Below are 16034 nucleotides of genomic sequence, written 5' to 3' on the forward strand. Positions count from 1 at the left end.
AGGGGAAATAGGACAAGTTGCTACTTCCGCAATTACAATAGCATTTAGTCTGCTCCCCACTGTACCTGGTAGAGCTGATGCACCTGTCATTAATTCCAATTTGGGAAAGAGAGACACCTAGCGCAAGAGTCTAGGAAGCTACCCACACCCCACCCCTTTTTGCCGCTTGGAGGGGACATTTTTATTGTAGCTGAAAAATTCAAACATCTTTTCTTCTGCCAACTGATTTATAAAGGCAGGAACACGTTACACCACATCTCAGCTAAAGTCAGATGTGGGATTTTGCAGCTTCTGCTTACTATTTTGGAAATGCACTGTCAAAATTTTGAGTGCAAGTAGCCATCTGCTACAAGAGCCATGATAGAGTAATTCTCCTGACTCTTGAGAAATGTTCTGTTTTTATATACCATGTGTCATGGTACAATTCCCCACTCTGAACCTTAGCGTCCAAAAGATGGGGTACCAGCATGAATTCCTCTAAGTTCAATTACCAGCTTAGAACCTGTAGCGCTGCCACTAACCAGGAATTCCAGTGCCTGGTACACTCTGGTCCACAAAACCTTGCCCGGGGACCCCCAAAACCCAGACCCTCTGGATCTTAACACAAGGAAAGTAAACCCTTTCCCCTACCGTTGCCTCTCCCAGGCTTCCCCTGGAAGATCACTGTGATTCAAAACTCCTTGAATCTTTAAACAGAGAGGACAATTCACCTTCCTCCCTCCTTCTCTTTCCCCCTCCCAGACTCTTCCTGAGAGAGAAAGTAATCCTGACACAGAGAGAAATTAGCCTCTCTCTCCCCCTTCCCTCCTTTCTCCCCACCAATTCCCTGGTGAATCCAGACCCAGTCCCCTGGGGTCTCACCAGAATAAAAAAAACAATTAGGTTCTTAAACAAGAAAAGCTTTTAATTAAAGAAAGAAAAAACAGTAAAAATTATCTTTGTAAATTTAAAATGGAATAGGTACAGGGTCTTTCAGCTACAGACACTGGGAATACCCTCCCAGTCTAAATATACAAGTACAAATTAGAATCTTTTCAGCAAAATGCCAATTTGAACTCCTTCCAGCCAAATGCACCTTTGAACTCCTTCCAACCAAATACACATTTGCAAATAAAGAAAACAAACATAAGCCTAACTCGCTTTATCTACCTAGTACTCACTAGTCTGAACTTATAAGAGCCTGTGTTGGAGAGATTGGAGAGAAACCTGGTTGCACATCTCATCCCTCTGAGCCCCCAGAGTGAACAACAACCAAAACTAACAGTACAGCACAAAAACTTCCCTTCCTCAAGATTTGAAAGTATCCTGTCCTCTGATTGGTCCTCTGGTCAGGTGACAGCCAGGCTTACTGAACTTGTTAACCCTTTACAGTCAAAGAGATATAAAGTACTTCTGTGCTATTAACTTTTCTTATCTGTTTATGACACGCCCCCCAAATCGCTGACAGTGTGGAAGTACACTGGCAGTGATTTCTCCCTAGAACTTTAAAATAAACAGATCAATAAACACATGCATCCTTACATATGCCACTAATTAAGTAAAACTACAAGATTTTTCACATTGTAAGGACAATTTTTAACCAGTTGATTTTAGGGAACTTTCACAGGAGAGTGCATCAACTTCTTGATCTGTTGCTACTGCAGACCTTTCCCGGTTGTGGAGAGGGTCACTTCTCCCATGCCACCGTTACTTTTCCCTTTATCGTAGACACCGTCTGGCCACTCAGCATCATCTCCTCCCTGGGCTGTAAACTGACAAACCTGGAAGTCTCTGGAATAAAAGGGCTTGAGAGAATTAATGTGGTACACTCGGGCCTTTAGGGAGGAATTGGGAAATGCTATGAGGTAGTTAACAGCTCCTAGGCGCTCTTGGACCGTGAATGGCCCTTCCCATGATGCTTCCATTTTATGGGCCTGTTGCGCCTTTAAGACCATAATCTGGTCTCCTACCTTGAAGGAACGCTCTCTGGTATGTCTATCATACCAGGCCTTTTGCTCTTCCTGAGCATCCTTTAGGTTCTCTTTAGCAAGGGCTAAAGAGTGTCGGAGGGTGCTTTGTAGGTTGCTTACAAAGTCCAGAATATTAGTCCCTGGAGAAGGCGTAAACCCCTCCCATTGCTGCTTCACCAACTGTAATGGCCCCTTAACCTCGTGGCCATACACAAGCTCAAACGGTGAGAACCCTACACTGGGATGTGGTACAGTCCTGTAAGCAAAGAGCAACTACTGCAACACTAGATCCCAGTCATTGGAATGTTCATTCACAAATTTACATATCACGGCCCCCAAAGTTCCATTAAACCTTTCCACCAGGCCATTGCTTTGATGGTGGTACGAGGTGGCAACTAAGTGATTCATCCCATAAGTTTCCCACAGTTCTTTCATGGTCCCTGCCAGGAAATTAGTTTCTGAATCCGTAAGGATATCGGAGGGCCAACCTACCCTGGCAAAAATGTCAGTTAGGGCCCGGCACACAGTTTTAGCCCTAGTGTTGCCTAGAGCTACTGCTTCTGGCCATTGGGTAGCAAAGTCTACGAAAGTCAATATGTACTGCTTTCCTCTGGGTGTCTTTTTTGAGAAAGGACCCAGAATATCCACAGCTACTTGCTGAAATGGGACCTCTATTATGGGGAATGGCTGGAGAGGGGCCTTGGCCTGGTCTTGGGGCTTTCCCACTTTTTGGCACACCTCACAAGACCGGACATACTTGGCAACATCCTTGCCCATCCCCTCCCGGTGGAAGGACTTCCCCAACCTGTCTTTGGTTCTGTTCACCCCAGCATGGCCACTGGGATGATCATGGGCCAAGCTTACGAGCTTCCTCCGGTACTTAGTTGGAACCACCAACTGTTTTTGTGGATGCCAGTCTTCCCGGTGTCCACTAGAAAGAGTCTCCTTATATAAAAGCCCTTGTTCTATAACAAACCAGGATCGGTTAGAAGAGCGGAGAGGCGGTGGGGTGCTCCGTGCCGCCGCCCAAGCTTTCTGAAGGCTGTCATCTGCTTCCTGCTCAGTCTGGAACTGTTTCCTGGAGGCTGTAGACACCAGTTCTTCCTTAGACTGTGGACTTGGGCTTGGTCCTTCGGGAAGCGATGTAGGTGATGAGGTTGTTTTCGTGGCTGGTGAACCGCTCTCCGCTGGTGCACCAGGTGGTATTTCAGACTCTGGCTGAGCCTCTTGGGTATGGTTGTCTCCTGTTTCTGCCAGTTCAGACTCACTGGCTCTCTCTGGCGTTGGGGTTGAAGATGCATTTGCAAGCGCTGGCATCAGTGCTGGCAATGGTTCTGGTGCTGGTTGCGTTTCCAGGTCCAGGTCTGGGACTGGAAGTACTGTGGCTGTTGCAGTCATTGGCAGGGGATCCGGGTCCACTACCTCTGTCTGAGTCTCTGCTAACACAGACGGGGCCCCTGTGGATGGCTCAGGAACAGGGATGGGTCTGGAAGCTTGCCTGGCTTGGCTGCATGTAACCATTCCCACCCTCTTGGCCCACTTTACCTGGTTGGCCTAGTCTTCCCCTAGTAGCATGGGGATGTGATAATTGTCATAGACTGCAAATGTCCACTTTCATGACCAGCCTTTGTACTGGACAGGCAGTTTAGCTGTAGGCAAGTTTACCGCTTGGGACATGAAGGGGAAAATTGTCACTTGAGCCTTTGGGTTGATGAATTTGGGGTCCACCAAGGATTGGTGGATAGCTGACACTTGTGCCCCCGTGTCTCTCCACGCGATAACCTTCTTTCCGCCCACTCTCAAAATTTCCCTTCGCTCCAAGGGTATTTCAGAGGCATCTGGGCCTGGGGATCTTTGGAGTGATGGAGATATAATGAACTGCACTCGGTTGGGGTTCTTGGGGCAGTTGGCCTTTATATGTCCCAGTTCATTACACTTGAAGCATCGCCCAGCTGACTGGTCACTGGGCCGAGGTGGGTTACTGGAGATTGGTGAGGTGAGAGAATAGGGCGTCGGCGGCTTTCCTTGGGTTGTAGGTGGGGTCCTGGGTTGCCCTCGGTGATAGGGTTTATTGTCGGTGTGCACCCTGGGGTAGTCGCTCCCCTTGACAGTAGCTTTTTTCTTTTCTGCCACTTCCATCCATTTGGCTCCAATCTCCCCCACCTCAGTTACCGTTTTGGGCTTCCCATCTAGGATGTACCTTTCTATTTCTTCAGGAACACCATCCAAGAACTGCTCCATTTGTATCAGGAGGTGCAGCTTGTCCAGATTGTTAAACTTTGTTCCTGATATCCAGGCTTCATAATTTTTGCAATGTGGTAGGCATGTCGGGGGAGTGACACATCTGGTTTCCATTTTAGGGCTCTGAACCGCCGATGGGCATGTTCAGGTGTTATCCCCATTCTGTATCTGGCCTTGGTTTGAAAAAGTTTATAATCGTTCATTTTCTCCTTAGGCATGTCAGGGACTCTAACCCCAACGGCAAAGTTCGTTGTCTGACCGCGAGAGAGACAGGCAACACCAGCAAGGTCCGATCAAAAGCTCTTTATTGACAAGTGCACGCATCAATAGAGAGCAGCTCGTCTCCCGAGAGAACCAGCCTGCTCTTTACATCTTAGTATAAGCCTATATAGACAGTTCTGTTGCATCATAAATTATTCACTGGAGCAACCCACCCCCTTCTTCTAACAACTGGAAACTAGACACCTTTAGTATACATGCATGCCTAAAGTTAGAAATGTAGGGGAGTTAAAAACAAACAAAGAACAAAACCAGGGAGTGAAAACAAGGAGGCTGGGAAACTAGGGCTCTTATCAGTTCTTCGAAAGAGCTGCCCGAACACAGCACATCTGGTACTATGCCAAGAATGCAGCTTCTCTCTTATCTTACTTTTTCCCAGCGCTTGTGAGACATGCTGCTGCTTCTCAGTGTTTTCCACTCAGGGATTACCCACAAACCTCTGTTAGCCTGACTTTGGTCAGGTTGGCATACCTGGTTTTGTCTGCTATATCTTTATTCAGGCCTAACAGGCATTTCAGCCGCCACCTCTGCTAAGGGTCCACTGAGCAGTGGCCTCAATTCTACTATGTACTGGTCTTCAGAGATGCTGTACCCAAGGCAGGCTCTTTCAAAATTTTCTAAGAAGGCCTCAGTGTCATCACCTGCCTTGTAGGTGGGAAATTTCTTATGCTGCGGAACAATTATTGGCGAAGGGTTGTTAGGATTGGCTGGGTTCTGTTGCTTAGCCTTTTCTAATTCCAGGGCCTGCCGGTGGGTTTCCCTCAGGAATTCCAACTCTCTCCTGTGGGCAACCTCCTTTTCTCTTTCTCTTAGGTCCATCTCTTTTTGTTTTATTTCTAGTTCTTGTATTTTTTTTTCCGTTTCTCATTGGTGGGCTACCTGTTTGATCTGTTCTTCTGTATCCAGTTTTGCCTTGGAAGTCATGGTTCCTGTTTTCTTGTGTTGGGGTGCCCTCTGCTGGTTTACTGTCTGAATTACTGTTCCTCTGCTACCTGCTCTGTTGCTAAGCAACGGAGTCTTTCTAACAAGCTTTCCGAATAAAACTAGAACAAAAGGAAACCTTTCATTTGCAAATGTGTTTTGCTGGTGTATGGGGACTCACAACTGGAGTCCCTTTGTTTAACAAAGATCCTTGTTAAACTCTAATGTCTCTGCCTTCAGGCAGTCTCTCTGCACAACCAGAAAGGAGAAAAGGAAAAAATTTTCTAGCTGTTTGTTTATTTTTAAAAACCCTCTCTCCTGCTTACAAACAGCTAGCAGAGAGAAAAGAGAGAGAAAAAATCCTACTGGCTTTTGCTTCTAAACCCAAACCTCTCAGTCTGCCTGCAGATAGCTAGCAGGGAGAGAAATAAAAACCTCACTGGCTTTTGGGTTCTATCTTATCTATCTGTCTATCCCACATGCTGCACACCATGTCATGGTACAATTCCCCACTCTGAACCTTAGCGTCCAAAAGGGGTACCAGCATGAATTCCTCTAAGCTCAGTTACCAGCCTAGAACCCGTAGTGCTGCCACCAACCAGGAATTCCAGTGCCTGGTACACTCTGGTCACCACAAAACCTTGCCCGGGGACCCCCAAAACCCAGACCCTCTGGATCTTAACACAAGGAAAGTAAACCCTTTCCCTCACTGTTGCCTCTCCCAGGCTTCCCCTCCCTGGGTTACCCTGGAAGATTACTGTGATTCAAAACTCCTTGAATCTTGAAACAGACAAGAAAATTCACCTTCCCCCCTCCTTCTCTCTCCCCCTCCCAGACTCTTCCTGAGAGAGAAAGTAATCCTAACACAGAGAGAAATTAGCCTCTCTCTCCCCCTTCCCTCCTTTCTCCCCACCAATTCCCTGGTGAATCCAGACCCAGTCCCCTGGGGTCTCACCAGAATAAAAAAACAATTAGGTTCTTAAACAAGAAAAGCTTTTAATTAAAGAAAGAGAAAACAGTAAAAATTATCTTTGTAAATTTAAAATGGAATAGGTACAGGGTCTTTCAGCTATAGACACTGGGAATACCCTCCCAGTCTAAGTATACAAGTACAAATTAAAATCTTTTCAGCAAAATGCCAATTTGAACTCCTTCCAGCCAAATGCACCTTTGAACTCCTTCCAACCAAATACACATTTGCAAATAAAGAAAACAAACATAAGCCTAACTCGCTTTATCTATCTAGTACTCACTAGTCTGAACTTATAAGAGCCTGTGTTGGAGAGATTGGAGAGAGACCTGGTTGCACATCTCATCCCTCTGAGCCCCCAGAGTGAACAACAACCAAAACTAACAGCACAGCACAAAAACTTCCCTCCCTCAAGATTTGAAAGTATCCTGTCCTCTGATTGGTCCTCTGGTCAGGTGACAGCCAGGCTTACTGAACTTGTTAACTCTTTACAGTCAAAGAGATATAAAGTACTTCTGTGCTATTAACTTTTCTTATCTGTTTGACACCATGTAAATGTATTCAAAGAAGAAACACTTGGAAACTTCTTCCATCTGCTAGTCTGAAAAGGTTCTACAATAAGTAGCAAAGGATATCTGCCAAAGGGCTACGATGTGTGCACATTTTGTTTATATGCAATGTATAAATGACTATGGAATACAAATCCACGTCTAGCATGTAGAGCAAGGATTGGCAACCTTTGGCCACGCGGCCCATTAGGGAAATCCGCTGGCAAGCCGGGACGGTTTGTTTACCTGCAGCGCCCGCAGGTTTGGCTGATTGCAGCTCCCACTGGCCACGGTTCGCTGTTCCAGGCCAATGGAGGCGGCGGGAAGCCGCGGCCAGCACATCCCTCGGCCCATGCCTCTTCCCAGTGGGAGCTGTGATCGGCCGAAACTGCAGATGCTGCAGGTAAACAAACTGGCCCGGCCCGCCAGCGGATTTCCCTGCCGGGCCACGTGGCTAAAGGTTGCCGATCCTTGATGTAGAGGGAGCTTTTCCAGACATGAGCAACAGCTGGACTTAAAAACTGTTTTACTTTACTACTATTGATAATAGGCCCAATTTTCAACTCTAGGCTCTTTAGCGGGATATGCAAATCCAACATCTGCCACAAAATATTGGCTATTTGCATACTTAATTGCCAATTTGAGCATCAAAATGGATGTAGTCTTAAGATGCTCACATTTAAAAATAAGGTTCAGTGTGTGAATTTAAATTATCCTTTGAGACTGTATTGCAAGTTTTTGTGGTGGTGAGGCATGTATGTGAGTATTTTATTAGCTGCACTATTACCTTTGAAAACCTTTGAAAAACACTGACTGTTCTCAGTAAAATACAAGATGTATCAGCACTGTGTTCGTTATCACTTCCCAATATGAGATTACAGTGAAGGTTTAATCACAAGCTAAGGGTTATCACTAGAGTTGAATACTGCAAAAACGTTTGCCAATGTTAAATTCAGACAAAAAACCTAAATTCAGGTAGCAAAAATCTTGTATATAAGAATGTCCCTAGAAGGTGTTTCAGATACTTGTGCAATTGTGTATAAATACCAGAAGTGCTTGCATGGCCACCTTCATCATCCATATGAATACTTCACAGGCTGAAATACATTCACATAAATTTGTCCAATAATTTTGAATAACCAAATTAGTAAAAAATCAAGATCTTTGCATGGTTAATTCACAGATAGAAATAAGTTGTTTTCTGGAAATAGTTCACCCTGCTCTTGTTAGTACAAGTGTCTGCTGAAAGCAGTGTGTAAATTGTATCCACTGTGTAAATACATAATATATTCATATCTAGAGAGACCAAAAAGAGAGTGGACGTTAGAGCTGTTTTAAAGGAGAGAGGTTCCAGAGATGCAAAGAATTAAGAACTAAAAAAAGACCCGGTAGGGATTTCTTTAAAAACCTACATTTTTCTCTCTGGTTGATTGTTTTAAATTTTATTTGATATAAGGGAAAAAACATTTTCTACACAGATCCACAGCCAGGCAATTAATCCCAACTAGAGGCAGAATGTGCAGCCCAGAAATATATTTTCCTACCTGTCAAACCTCCCTCTTCATGTGTAGAAGTGTTGTTTCTGCACTTCTCACATCAGGTAGTAGATGTAATTTGTGTCTCCGGGGATCTATGATTTTTATTTGTCAGCTATATTTAATTATTAAATTCTCATTCTTTGTAGCTGGAGAATGAAGGGAAAAACAGACATATAAAACTTAAATGCTTTTTTTTAAAATACTGCCGAACAAATTCATCCCTGGTGTAACTCTGTTGGCTTGACTGAAGTTACAGCTGGGATGAATTTGGCCCATGCTTGTCTCTCCTAGAATCAATGTGTGTTTTTAAAGAAAAACTGGGATTATAGCTGTAATGCATAATCTCTCTCCAATTCTGTTTTAGTGAATCCAGCTAGTTCAAGGAGGAGAGTCCTCATAATTTTTAAAGTGAGAGCTAACTTTTTTGACCCCTGGCTCCCCTCAAAAACAATTTGTCATCTTATAACTTTAACCAAGAAGTGGAAGCCCTGTAGTGGGCAAATTGATACTTGTGCCCTCTCCAACCTTAAATGACAAGTTTATTGGCAGTGTAGTTGTAGCCGTGTCGTTCCCAGTATATTAGGAGACAAGGTAGATTATGTAATGTCTTTTATTGGCCCAACTTCTGTTGGTGAGAGAGACAAGCCTTTGAGCTCGAAAGCTTCTCTCTCACCAACAGAAGTTGGGCCAATAAAAGATATTACCTCACCCATCTTGTCTCTGTTTGTTGGCACAAAGCATACCAGTACTTCAGCTAGCCTTGCACTGGTTATTATTAGACTCTGGTGGCCACAGGATCAGTTTCATAGTCATGAAGTGATTCCAGGTGATCTCTAGTTCCAGTCACACGAGTTCAATGCACGGCGCACACTCTGATCTTGTGGAGTGGAGTGGAGATTGAGAGGTCATGACCTGACCACTATCTCTTGCAGTTTCAGAGCAGGGCATGCTTTGTTCCCATCACAGTAATGGATCTGTCTGATTGTATATAATAAAATTCCAGAATTGGCAGTCTGTGGGCCACTCTGAAACCTAGAATGTCTGCAGAGTCAGCGTGAAGTGATGGAAATAGCTACAGGCATGGTCGATGGCTCTCTTTGTTCAGAATGTCACCATCATTGGGATTCAGAGTCTGTTACCATTCAATTTTTAAGTTCTCAGCCATTTTGATTTTATGAATTACACCTATATGGTTTATAGCCACAGTAAGGCATGTATCTCTGCCACTGTAATATCAGATGTAACTCATCCAATCACCAACCTTACTCTACAGCTAATTTGCATGCAACAATTTCATTGTTTGTATGAGGAAGATGCACAGTTGGTGGATCATCTAACTGCCATAGTTCTTCAAAACTACCCACACAATTAGCACACACAATAACCCCCAGACACACATTGTGAATTTTTCAGCTACCTTGTGGGAAAGAGCAATCTGACTTGGCCTGGGTTGACTTTTTCTGTAGAAGCAGATCAGTGTCTGAGGTATATAAATGTGCAGTCTGTTCTGCATGTGTTTTGGCGAGCATTGCTCATTGAAGTGCCAGGTGTGTTTAAGGGAACTGTGGGTGGTGATTGGTGAATTGGACCTTTATCCATCCTGGCTGATAAAATCTTTCCATTTCATTAGGGAAATCTATTGAGGAGATTGTCACAAAGTTGGTCTGGAATCCTCTCATTTCCCTGATTCTTTTCAGTCTGCTTTTGGTCTGGGAATGGATATAGCCTGCATTGATCTCTTTAGTAAATGTTCCTTTGGCAATGGACAAAGGCTAGGAGTCCTATGACTGTGCTATTACATATGTCAGCAGCCTTTGATTCATTGACTAACGTTGGTGTGTAGTCCCTGGCAGGGCTAGCTGGTGTTGTGCTTTGTTTTAGTGGGCAGTACTAGGTGATTGTCCATCTGCCTCAAGGATTGCCTGTGTGGGATACCACAAGTATCTCTTCTATCACGCACACATACCTCTCATTCAACAAATCTACATATCTGCCAGGAGATACAAGTGAGTTGGTTTGGGCTGTAATGCCACCAGTATGTTAATAACTCTTGCTCTGTTGTTCCATGTGACTAAATCTGGATGATGTGGTTATTGGGCTCGACCAGACACTAGGGAAGTCCAAGTTCTCTGACTTTGAGAGTAAGGGACAAGGCTCACTTGCTAGGCCTTTTTGGAGAGCCTGAGTTGAGTAGAAAGGAGGTTGCTGTTTTATGGGGTGATTTTATGATAATGAGGTTAATTGTCACTGTTTTCTGTGACATTTCTGGGATTATTATTGCATTGATGTGCCTAGAGAGTTGTCAACTGTATTAGAATCAAATCAGTATGTTTAGTCATATATTCAGTAATTCCTCAATTATCTAAAGTTATATCTACACTAGGGGGATTGTACCAGTAGAACCCCATAGAATAGACACAATCTAAGCTGATGGAAAGGGGTTTTCCCTCGGTGTAAGAAAACCACCTCCCTGAACATTGGTAGATAGGCCAGCGGAAGCATTCTTCCATTGACCTAGTTGTGTCTACATTGGAGGTTAGGTTGGCCTAGCTACATCAGTCAGCAATGTTGATTTTTCACACCTTCGACCAACATAACTATATCAATTGTAAGTGTAGACCGTGGCCATCTCTGATCTCCGCATCTGGGAGCAAACTTTTGTATCTTTTGCTGTCTAAAGTCTATGTCTATGCTTCAACTAGAATCAAGTTGGGGAGCCAGTTGAAACACAGTTACCAGCCGTTTCTTAGCCAGGAACCTTCACTGTGTGCTTGTAACTAAGTTAGAAGACTGGACAAACCGGTTGTAACCATGTTGCAGCAGGGTGATGGTTATGTAAATGGGGTCCATGAGTAGTCTGTGGACACCCTGAATTTGTAGTTCTTTGAGTGCTTGCTCATGTCCATTCCATATTAGGTGTGTGTGCTCGCCGCATGCACTGATGCCGGAAGTTTTTCATCAGCAGTATCTGTAGGGGACCAGCTATGGTGCTCTCTGGAATGGTGTATAAGGGGTGCCGCCAGCCCCCCTCACCCTCAGTTTCTTCTTGCTGGCAGTGACAGTGCTGGAACGTCTGCTGCTTCAGTTAGCGTTGATACCTCTTCTGTTCCTGCAAACTTTGAAAACCTGTAAAATAGTTATACATAGTTAGTAGTTTTCTTAGTTACCCTAGTAGTAGTCTCAAACTCTTCATTAGTCCCAAATGGAACCCAGCCGGGGGTCGGGGCATGCCCTGGTCCCCAGGCTTTAAGCCCTGCAATCGCTGCAAATGGCCTATGCCCATCAGCGATCCACATACAAGCTGCCTAAGGTGCTTAGGCAAGGGGCACATAAGTGACAAGTCTGTATCTGCAAGTCCTTTAAACCTAGGATGAAGGAGAAGTGCAATATCTGTCTGAAAGTGCTCCTAATGGAGTCTGTTCTCACTCCGGCACTGGAGCAGGTGTCCTACTCTGCACTGCGCCCCGTGGCCTCCGTGTACAGTGCTCCCCTGTCGCTGTCCACGAGCCAGCACCGGTCTCCCTCCACGGTTCCAGTCAAGAAGTCGAAAAAGAGTGCGAGGAGAAGATCTCCTACCTCCCGCAAGGGAAAGGAGAGGGAAGGGCACTCATAGACTCATAGACTCATAGGTCAGAAGGGACCAATCTGATCATCTAGTCTGACCTCCTGCACAAGGCAGGCCACAGAACCCCACCCATCCAATTTTATACAACCCCTATCCCAGGACCGAGTTATTGAAATCCTCAAAAATGGTTTGAAGACCTCAAGCTGCAGAGACACCACCAGCAAGCGACCCGTGCCCCACGCTGCAGGGGAAGGCGAAAAACCTCCAAGGCACCTGCCAATCCGCCCTGGAGGAAAATTCCTTCCCGACCCCAAATATGGCGATCAGCTAAACCCTGAGCATGTGGGCAAGAGTCACCAGCCAGCACCCAAGAAGGAGTTCTCCGCAGCAACTCAGTACCCATCGCATGCAACATCTCCCCGCAGACCATTGAGCAGACCTGTCTGGTGGTAATTCAAGATCAATTGCCCAAATTGACGATCCTATCATAACATCCCCTCCATATACTTATCAAGCTTTGTCTTAAAGCCAGGAAAGTCTTTTGCCCCTACTACTTCCCTCGGAAGGCTATTCCAGAACTTCACTCCCCTAATGGTCAGAAACCTTCGTCTAATTTCAAGTCTAAACTTCCTAATATCCAGTTTATACCCATTCGTCCTCGTGGCTACATTAGTACTAAACTTAAATAATTCCTCTCCCTCCCTAACGTTAACCCCCTTGATATATTTATATAGGGCGAGCATATCCCCCCTCAGCCTTCTTTTGGCCAGGCTAAACAAGCCAAGCTCTTTGAGTCTCCTTTCATAAGGCAGTTTTTCCATTCCTCGGATCATCCTCGTAGCCCGTCTCTGAACCTGTTCCAGTTTGAATTCATCCTTCTTGAACATGGGACACCAGAACTGCACACAGTATTCCAGATGGGGTCTCACCAACGCCGTATACAACGGTACTAACACCTCCTTATCCTTGCAGGAAATACCCCGCCTGATGCATCCCAAAATCGCATTTGCTTTTTTAACAGCCGTATCACATTGGCGACTCATAGTCATCCTGCTATCAACCAGTACCCCAAGGTCCTTCTCTTCCTCCGTCGCTTCCAACTGATGCGCCCCCAACGTATATCCAAAATTCTTATTATTAATTCCTAAATGCATGACCTTGCACTTTTCACTATTGTATTTCATCCTATTTCTATTACTCCAGTTTACAAGGTGGTTCAGATCTTCTTGAATAGTATCCCTGTCCTTCTCCGTGTTAGCAATACCCCCCAGCTTCGTGTCATCCGCGAACTTTATTAGCACATTCCCGCTCTTTGTGCCAAGGTCAGTAATACCTTGTGTCAGGCAGCTCAACGTCCCCTTTCAGGAAGTCGGGCCCCAGCTCAATTTAAGCAGTGCAGCCCATCCCATGCCTTGCCTGCGACTCCGGATAGCAGTGCAGGCCCTGGCCAGCTTCAGGTGCCGTCAACGCCCAAAGCCCTTCAAGCAGCTCAGGAGATCCTGACATTCCCGGTGCCGCCCACATTGGCTCCAACGGTACCCCAGTCTCAGGGAAAATCTGCGCTGGGACCTATGCATGTGTCCCCACCTCAGCGGTACCGTTCCCCGTTGAGAGGGATGTCCTGCAGAACTGATAAATGAAATTGTTTTCAATTGTTCACTTTATTAATGTAACTTCTGTTCACCATTCACTACATTTGCCTATACTGTAACTTCTGTTCCATATTGTAATTCAAACCCCATTTTAAAACACTCACTCCATTTTGTAAAAGCTTCCTCCAACCTTCATTTTTGCAAACCATGCTGTAATCTTATTAGTTTAGTTCAGGCCATGTCTACATCTAAAATTTTGCAGCGCTGGTTGTTACAGCTGTATTAGTACAGCTGTATAGGGCCAGCGCTGCAGAGTGGCCACACTTACAGCAACCAGCGCTGCAAGTGGTGTTAGATGTGGCCACACTGCAGCGCTGTTGGGCGGCTTCAAGGGGGGTTCGGGGAACGCGAGAGCAAACCGGGAAAGGAGACCAGCTTCGCCGCGGTTTGCTCTCGCGTTCCCCGAACCACCCTGCAAACCGCAGGGAAGAAGACCTGCTTGTTCGGGGAACGCGAGAGCAAACCGCGGCGAAGCTGGTCTCCTTTCCCGGTTTGCTCTCGCATTCCCCGAACCACCCTGCAAACCGCAGGGAAGGAGACCTGCTTGTTCGGGGAACGAGAGAGCAAACCGGGAAAGGAGACCAGCTTCGCCGTGGTTTGCTCTCGCGTTCCCCGAACCACCCTGCAAACCGCAGGGAAGGAGACCTGCTTGTTCGGGGGTTCGGGGAACGAGAGAGCAAACCGGGAAAGGAGACCAGCTTCGCCGCAGTTTGCTCTCGCGTTCCCCGAACCACCCTGCAAACCGCAGGGAAGGAGACCTGCTTGTTCGGGGTTTCGGGGAACGAGAGAGCAAACCGGGAAAGGAGACCAGCTTCGCCGCGGTTTGCTCTCGCGTTCCCGGAACCACCCAGCAAACCGCAGGGAAGGAGACCTGCTTGCTCGGGGTTCGGGGAACGCGAGAGCAAGCCGGGGAAGGAGACCAGCTTGATTACCAGAGGCTTCCTCAGGTATGCTGGGATACCTGCTTATTCCACGGAGGTCAAGAAAAGCGCTGGTAAGTGTCTATACTTGATTACCAGCGCTGGATCACCAGCGCTGGATCCTCTACACCCGAGACAAAACGGGAGTACGGCCAGCGCTGCAAACAGGGAGTTGCAGCGCTGGTGGTGCCCTGCAGATGTGTACACCTCCTAAGTTGCAGCGCTGTAACTCCCTCACCAGCGCTGCAACTTTCTGATGTAGACAAGCCCTCAGATGTGTGAATGAGGTATGTATGAATGATGGGATCAACCTCCAGCCCCAGCCTGTCCTGATGAGATAAAGTTCAAATACCAACGGCTGAAGACCTAGACAACAGCCCTAAACAAAGTAAGAAGCATCCACCCTAAAAAGAAAAGGACAACAGAACAACAGAAGGAAGATCAAAGCCAGGTCCAAGGCTGAAAGTCACGCCTGCAATTGATGAGTGATCAATCTAAACCCAGAGGCAGCGTGACACAGCAAGACCTATAGACTTTGAATCCAAACTAAAAGCCTATAAAAAAGAAGGGTGAGATGAGAAACTCTGGGTAACATTCTGCTGCCAACATGGAAGAACATCGGTGCCTGCCCAACAGAGATCCAGCTCAGCCTTGTGCCCAGCTTTCCTGGCCAGTTAGCTGCCACAAGCTACGAACCCAAGCTGCAAAATCAAGCCATGAACTTAAGCTATCTTCAGGACTGGTAACTATGCAGCAGCTGCAGAACACCTGATGAATGTGTGAATGTGTGTATGTGTGTGTGTATAGGTATTAGGTATAATGTGAGTGTGTGTGTGTGTGTGTGTGTGTGTATAGGTAATAGGTATAATGTGTGTGTATAAGAATTAAGATATTAGTTATTAGTACTGGTAACTATGCAGCAGCTGCAGAACACCTGATGAATGTGTGTGTGTGAATGTGTGTGTGTGTGTGTGTGTATATAGGTATTAGGTATAATGTGTGTGTATAAGAATTAAGATATTAGTTATTAGTCATAAATTGTTATCATAATAAATGTGGCATCTTTGTCTTGTCCCCTTTAATAAGATCCTGCTGGTTTTTACTGGTCTAATATAATTGGTATAACAGTCCCACCAGTGTTTGCCCGTCCACAGCCCATCTCCAAAAGGAAGGTCGCCCTACTCAGAACAATGCTCCCAGCAACTGGTTCATAGTAGCTCCTAGTCCTGTTTGATGTCCCAGTTCTGGTCAAGTAGTGTGAGGCATGGGTTACTGGTATCTGACTTACATTGTCTGCCATGGCAGGCTCCAAATGCGGCCCCAGCAGCAATAGCTGGGGATAGTCTTTTCCAAGTCCAGAGAACCCCTGGAAAATATTGTTACCATTCCCCAGGCAATACTTACTTCGCTGCAATGGTTGGCTGACTGCAGGACAGCCCTGGAGAGGGTTC

At 45.9% G+C, this 16034-nt stretch overlaps 1 protein-coding gene across 6 annotated transcripts in view; it reads left to right on the forward strand.

The window, feature by feature from the left end:
• Nucleotides 1-16034, forward strand: part of POMGNT2 (protein O-linked mannose N-acetylglucosaminyltransferase 2 (beta 1,4-)) — a 271191-nt gene that overhangs the window by 70426 nt on the left and 184731 nt on the right. Inside the window, exon 4 of one of the 6 annotated variants that reach the window (XR_007772389.1) lies at nucleotides 11816-11945. The exons of the other annotated variants lie outside the window; for them this stretch is intronic. The gene's annotated coding sequence lies outside the window, so the exon portion shown is untranslated. Of the gene's footprint in view, nucleotides 1-11815; nucleotides 11946-16034 lie in introns of those variants that run through there. 6 annotated transcript variants of the gene reach the window in all.

This window comes from Gopherus flavomarginatus, chromosome 2, assembly GCF_025201925.1.
Source record: "Gopherus flavomarginatus isolate rGopFla2 chromosome 2, rGopFla2.mat.asm, whole genome shotgun sequence".
Classification (NCBI taxonomy): domain Eukaryota; kingdom Metazoa; phylum Chordata; order Testudines; family Testudinidae; genus Gopherus; species Gopherus flavomarginatus.